Below are 10,799 nucleotides of genomic sequence, written 5' to 3'. Positions count from 1 at the left end.
CCTCATGAGTATAAATAAAATGATAAGATTAATACGGTTGAAATAAACCATTTCATCACAGTGGATATCATATCCTAGGCATACCATATAAGACAAATAATTTGATTCACTTTACCCTTTGGGAGAGAAGATTCTAAGAAAAGGAAAAAAATTGTGAAAGAAATATCTTTCCATCAATGATAAGTGGGAAAAAAAACATTTAGTCGTAGTTTTGTAGTCATGGTTTTGGTTGTAAATTAGTTGTTACTTATGGAAAAGCTGGAAAATATGAGTAAAATGGAAGTTTTTATTTATTTATTTATCGAAATATATAAATTTCAAAAGTTGTTACACCAAATAAGGGATAGTTATTGTTTTCAAAAAAAAAAAAAAAAGTTATTACAATCATTTTAGATAGAAATAGATTAATTATTTTTTTTAACAAATTTTGCAAATTATTTTATAACAAATTAACCAATTTGAAAGCGAGGAATAAATTTTGATTTTAAATTTAATGAAAAAAATATTCTTAAGAAAATATCTTATTCAGAAAATAAAATTCAAAATAATTTTTTTTAAGAGATTAAACTATTGAATATTGAATCTAAATTCCCACATTGGCCTGTTTTAACACATATTAGATTTATTGTCAGGCCCATAAGGTTGGGTCACATAGCCCATATGATTACTTCAAAAAAGAAAGAGGAGAATTCGGCCCATAATATTTTTTTCACAGTACTTAATTTCTAGGAGATAAAGTGCTGGTTTGGATCCAACTTATTATGTATTGCGTCTGCGTTTTGTTTTGTTTTTTTTTTTTTTTTTCTTCTGCTGCGGGGGACAAGCGCGCAGTGCGCGCACTGTTCATGTACGTTTTTAGCAATTTTTTATTAAAAATGGGTCCTGCAATACTATTTACATATTTAAAAATTATTTTGCTATAGTGTTTTCAGTTTTCAGCAATAAGTTCTATCCAAACGGACCCTTTGAAAGTCTCCGTCTAAAACTATTACAACTTGATTTTGCACATTCATCACTCTCATCAGTCTCTCGTCTCTCACACTCTCACACTAGATTCATTTTTATTTTTGAAAGTCTAAGGATAATCATAACAGCAAGCTCCATCATAAGCAGGGGTGCTTTTGCTTGTGTATTTCATATTTGTTACTTTGTTTTATGCAAGTTTTGAGTTATGACCATATCAGAGCTGCTCCTTTTTTTTTCTTTTTCTTTTTTGTGGTGACAGTGTTTCTTAATGGATGCAGGCAAATCCTTATTTTTGACCATGTAAATGTAATTGACTCTGATGAAGAGTTGGACCTGGCATCATTGGTAACTACTACTCCGGAAGGTTCATAATCACTAGTTGCTGCATATGAAACACATTATTCTGAATTGTGCATGTATTTTCTCCATGGTTTTGTTTGCTATTCATGTAAGAGGTTTCTTTCCCTTGCTAGCTGCGCTTTTCAAATCTCAAATTATGTCTTGAGCTCAGACGTAGTAGTTTTGGAGAAATACTTGCTTTTAAGATAACAATTGTCCCTATTTTTTTTTTTTCTTTTCCCTCTTGATACATGTTTTGTTTTCGGCCAACCCCAAAATTGCGCATGCGCATGTATTTTTAAACTGTACTTGATATCGTGTAAACAAAACCAACATCATATCACTTCTATTTATTCAAACTTACTGGAGAATCAATTACTGAGTAATATCAAAACAAAGTCCCCTCTCTCTCTCTCTCTCTCTCAAACTAGGTTTGCTTTCTTTATATTTGGTTTAAACAAGGGAAAGTGAGGGTTTTTTGGGATGTAAGATTGTTATCCTGTTAAGTTTGTGTAATCTTATGTCTCTTTTATCAAGTTATTGGGATTGAAACAACTCCATTAGAGTTTAATTAACATTGCATAATATGCTTATTCATTGAGCTAATTAATTTGTGCTCTCAGCCTACACAATTTTTTTTTTCCACATATTGCTGATGTTGTGAGCTGAATTTAGTGCTCCTAGCCTTTATTTTTTTAATTTTTTCAATGACTGGTTTTGTGAGCTTAAGTGTGAACTCCTAACCTTGGTCTTTTTTTTTTTTTTTTTTTTTGTGTGTGGTAATTGATGGTTGGTTTTGTGAATCTTAGACATGTACTCCCAACCACAACTATTTTGTTAAGGACAAAACTTAAATACAGTATTTCAGGTGTTGTTCCTTAAGTTCCCCTCTTAAGATTCAGCTATGTGGCTATTTAATTAAAAAAATACACTTTTATTCCATAAGTACAAATCCACATGGCAGAATCTTAAAAGGAGAACTTAAGAAATAGTACCAAGTATTATACCTAAGTCTTGCTTTTTTTTTTTATGATTTGGGGTGAAATTTTGTAGAAATACCGCTTATATAGTTAAATGCCCAATAGAGGAGCATAACACAACTGTGAAATGAACCCTTAGCCCCTGGTATCATGAGTAAAATAGAAGTTTTCATTTTTTTGAAATATATAAATTCCAAAAGTTGTTATACCTAACAAGGGATAGCTATTGTCTTCAACTAAAAAAAAAAAAAAAAGAGGAGGAATATTTATTATAAATTTACAACCATTTTACATAGTAATAGATTAATTATTTCTTGTAACAAAATTTGTCAATTATTTTATAACAAATTAACCCATTCTTGAGTTAAGTTTAATGGAAAAAATATTCTTGAGTAAGATCTTAGTAAGAAAATAAATTTTTTTTTACATATTAATAATTAGCTAATTAAACTATTGATGAATCATGAATCTAAATGCTCAATTCCTAAACTAGCTTGTTTCATTTGATTGTAATTAGGTTGGTTCAATCCATATTAGATTTATTGTGATCGAGGCCCATAAAGTTGGGTTCCATAGCCTATATGATTACTAAAAAAAAAGAAAGAGGAGAATTCCGCCCATAACGTTTGGAACCATTTTTTAAATGACACTTGATATCCAGGAAGTAAAGTACAGTCCAAAACAGTGTATATACTGTTTTAAAGAGTGGGTTTAAAAAAATAGTGTTTTTATAACTTGCGTTTTAAAAATACTATTTTTAAAACCATAGATAAACATTTGGTAAAATCGTGAAAATGTGCATTTTTTATTTTTAAGAACCAAAGTAAGTGTTTGGATAAGCTTTTAAAATTTGCATTTTTGGGTGTAAATTACAAAAAATGGCTGAACTATATTGTTAAGATTATTTTGTCATTTTTTTTTCCTATTGAGTATTTTTTTAAAGGATTAACAATTGCATTAATAATAATAAAAAATAATGATGATCATGATGTTGTTGAAATTCATGAAGAGAAGTTTCTCAAAGAAAAAAAATCATAAGGAGAAAGACATTAAAATGATTAGAAAAATAAATATATTAAAATGTTTATTACCCACAATATCAATACTTTGACCAGCCAGTCAATTATAACAATAATAATAAAATAAAATAAAAAAGCTCTTAACCAAAACATTAAAATTTGTCCAAAATAGAAATAACAAAAATATTGTATACAACCTACAGATGGATCGAGCTATATGGTCATGAATAGATTTCATCTTCTTATCATGTATATTCTCAATGTTTGCCTGATTGCTACTATATTCTTCACTAATATTACTTCCTGAATTGTCCAAATTATGCTCATCCTATTCAAATTCCTCATCCTTCTTATCATGTTTTTTAATAAAATTATGCAAAACACAAGTAACAACTATAATGTTTCTTTGGTCCTTAATGTCGTAAGATGTCATTTGTTTCAAAATTTTCCATCTATTTTTTCACGTTCCAAAAGTTCTCTCAATTGCACTTCTAAGTGATGAGTGAACATAGTTAAACCTTTCTTCTAGATGATTTCCATGACTAGCTTGTCAAAAATCTAGAAGATGGTACCTTTGTTTCTTATAAGGTGTCAAATATCATTTCCTTAAAGGGTATCCAGCATCAACTAAATAATATTTTCCTAGTAAAAGAAAAAAAAAAAAACACATAAGATGTGCATAAATAATATCCTTCATATACATTTAATATAAAAAATTATATACCTGGTGGTGATTTTGGAAAGTTGATAGATTGTCAACGAATAACATCTAAGAACATATGTGTATCATGTTCTGCACCTTCCCATCCAACCATAACAAATATGAAAAGTAAATTAAAATCACATGTCACCATCACATGTAAAGTTGGCACACCCTTTTTATTATAATATGAAGTTTTCATGTCTTCTGCAACAACAACTTGGATCTATGTACCATCAATGACACCAATACAATCCTAAAATAAAATACAAATTTTAGTAACTTAGGAAATAATCCTAGCAATTATTAGAAGCAAATTATACCTGAAAATGTGGCATGTACAATGGATTTTTTTGTATATGTCTTGGAACTACACTAAATGTAGGGTCAAAAGACTTGAGGATATCCATTAACATTATATTAAGGCGTTTCAAAACTCCATGAAAATATTTATGTATAGTCTTACCAGAATGTTAGGATCTTTCTTGAACTAATCTATTACATGCTCCTTGTCCAAGTATCATCAAACACATACCTACTGACTCTTCAAGCCTAACATGCCTTGTGTGCCGAAGTCTATATGTATGTTGTAAAACATTACACAATTGAAGGAAAATATATGGCTTCATTCTGAACATTTGGTGACATTTTGCTTCATTATTAGACAAACAATCCATCAACCACCTATAGCCAGGTTGTTCAAAATCTCTACAAGTTTATTGATAAGAATCTCTACAAGGTTCTTTATCAATACATTTCATATAATATGTCATTGCCAACAACAAGAAGATCATAGAATTTGTCATCATCTTCCACATCATAAGAATGATCATCGTCACTATTATCAATATAATCATTGTAATCCGTATGAATGACACCTATAAAATGATAACAAAAAATTAGATAAATCAAAATAAATAAATTGTTTAAACGATTAAAGAAATAATATCCATTAAAAATGTTGTTAAAATATCCCAACAAGTTCAAACACACCCTAACAATCACATTATTTAGATGACAAAATAATAAACCACGAAAAAACCTCACAAAAAACACATTTTAATCTTGCCTTCTCGTACAAAACTGAAGTTGCAAATGTGGTTCTCCCATCCACAGCTATTTTGTAATTGATGTTTGGTTTTGTGAATCTTAGACATGTACTTCCAAACATAGCTATTTTGTTATTAGGTTATTTATTTATTTTTATGGTTTGGAGTGAAATTTTGTAGAAATACCGCTTAAATTGTTAAATGCCCAATAGAGAAGCATAACACAATTGCGAAATGAACCCTTAACCCCTGGTATCATGAGTATGGAAGTTTTCATTTTTTTTGAAATATATAAATTCCAAAAGTTGTTATACCTAACAAGGGATAGCTACTGTTGTCCACTAAAAAAAAGAGAAGGAATATTTATTATAAATTTACAACCATTCCACGTAGTAATAGATTAATTATTTCTTATAATAAAATCTGTCAATTATTTTATAACAAATTAATCCATTTGAAAGTGAGAAATAAAGGTTGATTTTAAGTTTAATGAATAAAATATTCTTGAGTAAGATATTATTAAGAAAATATTTTTTTTACGGATTAAAAATTAGCTAATTAAACTATTGATGAATCATGAATCTAAATGATAAATTCCTAAACTAGCTTGTTTCATTTGTTTGTAATTAGGTTGGTTCAATCCATATTGGATTTATCAGATATTGTGAGGCCCATAAAGTTGGGTTCCATAGCCCACATGATTAATACAAAAAAGAAAATAGGATAATTCGGCCCATAATGTTGTGAGCCATTTTTTAAAGGATACTTGATATCTCAGAAATAAAGTACCGTATAAAACTTATTTTAATTGCACTTGATAGCGTGGAATCTGCTTGATTTGTTCTGATTGCAGCAAATAGCTTTTCAAAGAAGTATTGGAAGCTCAGGTTTGATATGGGTAATACGAGGAAAAAAAAAGGACTCTGATTTTAATGACATTTGTGACCTATTGCTTTTATGTGACAAGGTTGTGCTAATGGTTTGGTTTATTGACATACTTGTGTATTCTTCTTCAAAGGTTTGCAAAGTTGCTCCTATTCCTGGTGAGACTAAAGTGGCAGTATATTATCCTCACAAGTTACAAAGAGGAGCAATTTGATTGACAGCCCTGGAGTTGTTTGTAAGAGCAGTGACTCTGAAACAGATGTTGTACTGAAGGGTGTGGTATGTTCTAACTATGTACTTAAGTTTAACCAATTTTGAAACCCTTTTTTTTTTTTTTTTTTTTTTTTTTTTTCTGATGCTTGTTATAAGCTTGGTGCAAATGAAACAACCCCATCAAGATGACAATAAGTACTAACATTTATTTGTAAACCAATACTTGTAAGCCAATACTTAGTATTAGACACATTATATATATACGGCATTTATGTGTTTGTAATTAAAAATTTAAAAAGCAATTGATATATACTTATATGTGTGTTCGTAAGAAAACGAGCTCATAAAGACTTCCCAACTACAAGAGTAGCTGCAGAAATAATTTTTGGAGTTGAAATTGAAGGTAATGTTGATGGTTTAGGGGAGAAAATCTATATTTGTGTGTTACACTAAATTTATTGCAAAATTTTCACACAATAAATTTTTTTTTTTTTTAAATATATAAATTTCAAAAGTTGTTACACCAAATAAGGGATAGTTATTGTTTTCAACAAAAATAAAAAAAATTATTACGTACAATCATTTTAGATAGAAATAGATTAATTATTTTTTTTAACAAATTTTGCCAATTATTTTATAACAAATTAACCAATTTGAAAGCGAGGAATAAATTTTGATTTTAAATTTAATGAAAAAAAAAATTCTTAAGAAAATATCTTATCCAGAAAATAAAATTCAAAATAAATTTTTTTTTTAAGAGATTAAACTATTGAATATTGATAAATCATGAAACTAAATTTCCAAATTAGCCTGTTCTAACCCATATAAGATTTACTGTCAGGCCCATAAGGTTGGGTCACATAGCCCATATGATTATTACAAAAAAGAAAGAGGAGAATTCGGCCCAGCTATTTTTTTCACAGTACTTGATTCTAGGAGATAAAAAGTCTCCGTCTAAAACTATTACTACTTCATTTCGCTTATTCATCAGTCTCTCTCACTCTCTCACTCTGATGAAGAATTGGACCTGGCATCAATGGTAACTACTCCAGAAGGTTCATAATCACTAGTCGCTGCATGTGAAATACATTATTCTGAATTGTGCATGTATTTTCTCCATGGTTTTAGTCTTTTTCTAACAATTCCACCAACATTTCTAAAACTAGTTTGCTTTTAGCCATGTTTTGAACCTTTTTTTGGTTTGGTATTGCAATGGTATTTGAGAATTCTATGATTTTCTAAAGGAGTTGTGGTGCTTAGAAGATACCTATTGGCATTAGTTGTTGTTAACTGCATATGTGTTTTAGGATATAATACTTTAAAAAAAAAAATCAAACAAAAAGTGGTAAATTCTGTTTTCCTTTTCTTTAGAGATGTAATTAAGAGTTGATTTTTTGCTCCAAATGGTTCACTCTGGCCAAGGTATAGCTAGTTTCAACTTTCAACTACTTGCACTAGTTCTTTCTGCATTTATTAGGTCTATACACCATTAATAGATACACAGGATTACATAGATATTAGATTTTTAAACACTATATTGTGCAGGGTATGTGACTTTATTTTATTGTTGCACTTCTAGGAAATGTAATTGGTGGATAGACTGGTAAACCTTGTTGTATAACAGTGATCCTACTTTCACTTCACAATTCTGGAAGGAATTGATGCAATTGCAAGGAATAGAACTGGCCATGTCTTCAGCCTATCATCTGAGGGCATTTGCAGCTGATAAACCTACTGCTTGGGTTGATTGGTTGCCTTTAGCTGAATATTAGTTCAATACCAATTTTCACAACTCCACTAAAACAACTCCTTTTGAAGCCTTATATGGTTATCCACCACCAAGATTAATGGATTATGTCCTGGAACAACTAGAGTGGAGGCAGTTGATATGCATCTCAGGTCTAGACATCAGATATTGTCATTGCTAAGGCATAATTTGGTTTTAGCTCAAGAAAGAATGAAGCTACAAACTGATAGGCATGGGTCTGAAAGGTCATTTGAAGTGGGGGAGTGGGTGTATTTGAAGTTCTGCAGAAGATAGGTGAAGTGGCTTACAAGCTGAACCTACCCTCCGATGCCTTAATTCATCCTGTATTTCATGTGTCCTGCCTTAAGGCAAAACTAGGACAGCAAGTCACTCCCATTCCTACCTTACCAGATATTACTGCAGAAGGCATTGTTAACCCTGAACCTGTTGCAGTGCTACAAGAGAGGTCTCACAGGCTTCGAAACAGAACCATCACTCAGGTATTAGTCTAGTGGCAAGGAAGCAATCAAGATGATGCAACTTGGGAGAACTTATACAGTTTACAACAACAATTCCCTCACCTTGTGGGCAAGGTGCTTTAAAAAGGAGGGGGGGGGGGGGGGTGGGTGGGTAATGTTAGGATCATTGGCTAAGTGAGAGTGTAGGAAATTGTATAGTGAGCTGCTGTGCCATATAACTGCTAAACTATTAGTAGTTAGTTGAGATTCCTATTATGTTAGTTAGTTACAGCTAAGGGATAGACATGTACTAGTATATAGGGAGTACTTGATGTATGAGGGAATTAAGCAATGAAATAATCTCTTTTGTCAGTTACATTCTATTCCTATCTCTCTCTCTCTCTCTCTTTTCCCCAATTCTTGGAGGCTAGCTGCCCTCAAAGTCAGCTGCTCTATCATAGGTTCTGGTTTTGCAGAACCTTATCAGACAGAGCCATCTTCGAAAAAGAAAACAAGTCTGGCCTGGGAGTTGTTATGCGCAATCATGAAGAGATTTATTCCCCAGTTGACCACCTCCTCCCATTTATAGGGCATACTAGGAACTAAACTAAGCTCCATTATGGCTTGCCAAATTCTTTTGCTAAAAGGGCACTCAAAGAACAAGTGCTTCCTAGTTTCAATAATCATTCTGCAGTAGGAGCATAAGCTATCCACCCCCCCCCCCCCCCCCCGTGCTCTCTCCTCCCCCACTATCTACTTATAAAAAAACGTATTCATGAATTGGTGCTCAAGGATTTCCAACTCTTTCCATTTTTACATTTTGCTTGACTGGAAATCTAAATAGGAAGAATGGATTTATGCCACTGTTGAAGGATGTTCTCTGATTTTTTTTAATTAACCTTGTATGTTTTAATTACTGAATTTAAATCTTTTCATATTGTTTGCAGCATCATCTGTAATCTGTCCCAATGAAATGTCTTGTATGCCATGCAGGCAGGAGAGGAGAGATTCAAAATAAAGGGGCGTATGTTGTTCTGGAACCCCCTAATTTTGATAATCCAAAATTTTACAGCTTTGAAGCAGTTGCTCCAAGACCACAGGTATCACTCATTTTTTAATTGGGAAAAATTATGATTATTTTCGGGTTTTTCATCATTTTTATGATAGTCCAAGGATAATTATAGCAACAAGCTCCATCATAAGCGGGGGTGCTTTTGCTTATGTATTTCATATTTTTTAGTTTTTTTTTTTTTTATGCAAATTATGACCATATCAGAGCTGCTCCTTTTTTTTTTGGGTGACAATGTTTCTTAATGGATGCAGGCGAATTCCTCTTAGGACTATGTAGATGTGATTGACTCTGATGAAGAATTGGACCTGGCATTAATGGTAACTACTTCTGAAGGTTCATAATCAATTGCTGCAAATGAAATTCATTGTTTTGACTTGTGCATGTATTTTCTCCATTATTTTTCTTTTTATGTAAGAGGTTTCTTACACTTGGTTTCACTCACCATATTTGTGTTGTATTAGGCCACATCAGCTTATCAGTAACTCCACATCTCGAGACAGGGATAGCCAAAATTTGAGCAGCCACTTCTGGAGAGTACAGCTCTCTAGCCGTCCTGTTTTCAAGTCAAATTGTAAAGATAACATTAAATACCAATTAACAGATGTAGCTTGTTTTGATTTCTGTAAGGATTCCTAATTGCGTAACCTAGGTTCTTTCCAATTGAAAAATATTAATACACACACTTGAATATTTATAACAATGTAGGTTCTTTCCACTATGATAATACATGAGGCTGAAGCAACAAAACCAAGAGGAGGAATATGACCCAACTTAAATTTGGACATAACACTTCGGATCTTTCCACTACAAAATATAATACAGCAGGCTAAAACAACAAAACTAAGGGGAAAAGTATGAAAAAACATATATTCTGGACATGAACTCATCAAAACCACGATAACAACTAGGGCAGGACTTACTAATCAAAGGGTTGCTATAGAGTTAGTCACATACTGGGATTCGTGCAAAGAAGTAAGCCTGGTACTGGGATTTGCGCATCAAATTGGATAGTCACGTATTGGGAGTCGTGCATTTAAGGGTTCAACTGTAGGTTGGTAAGGTACTTGAGATTCCTTTACTTGTAATTACTTGTTGTGATAATAGTGGAATTTCAGGAATGGTGACCTTAAATTCATCCGGTGGAGTTTTTGCCATGTAGATTTTCCCCATTCGTAAATAAATCACCGTGTCAATTTATTTTCCGCTGCACTTTAGTTTAATTGATGATTTGTTTGTGCTACCACGAAATTTGCATGTTAATTTGATTAATTAATAACTTGGCTAATTAAACAATTAATCCATCACAAGGGGTCAATACGTCTTTGGCCTATCAGGCCAAATATGTCTCCAATTCCTTCACTCGAGATTCAT

General features: G+C 31.8%; 1 long non-coding RNA gene across 1 annotated transcript; it reads left to right on the top strand.

The window, feature by feature from the left end:
- Positions 1–7,121: 7,121 nt before the first annotated feature.
- Positions 7,122–10,045, top strand: LOC142618316 (uncharacterized). Its single transcript, XR_012841258.1, has 4 exons — positions 7,122–7,190; positions 9,350–9,456; positions 9,680–9,745; positions 9,890–10,045. It is a non-coding gene; the product is annotated as an uncharacterized LOC142618316 (long non-coding RNA).
- Positions 10,046–10,799: the final 754 nt, after the last annotated feature.

The sequence above is a fragment of the Castanea sativa genome, chromosome 12 (assembly GCF_040712315.1).
Source record: "Castanea sativa cultivar Marrone di Chiusa Pesio chromosome 12, ASM4071231v1".
Taxonomy (NCBI): Eukaryota; Viridiplantae; Streptophyta; class Magnoliopsida; order Fagales; family Fagaceae; genus Castanea; species Castanea sativa.
Note: the sequence above shows the minus strand (reverse complement) of the source record. Positions and strands in the feature narration are given on the sequence as shown.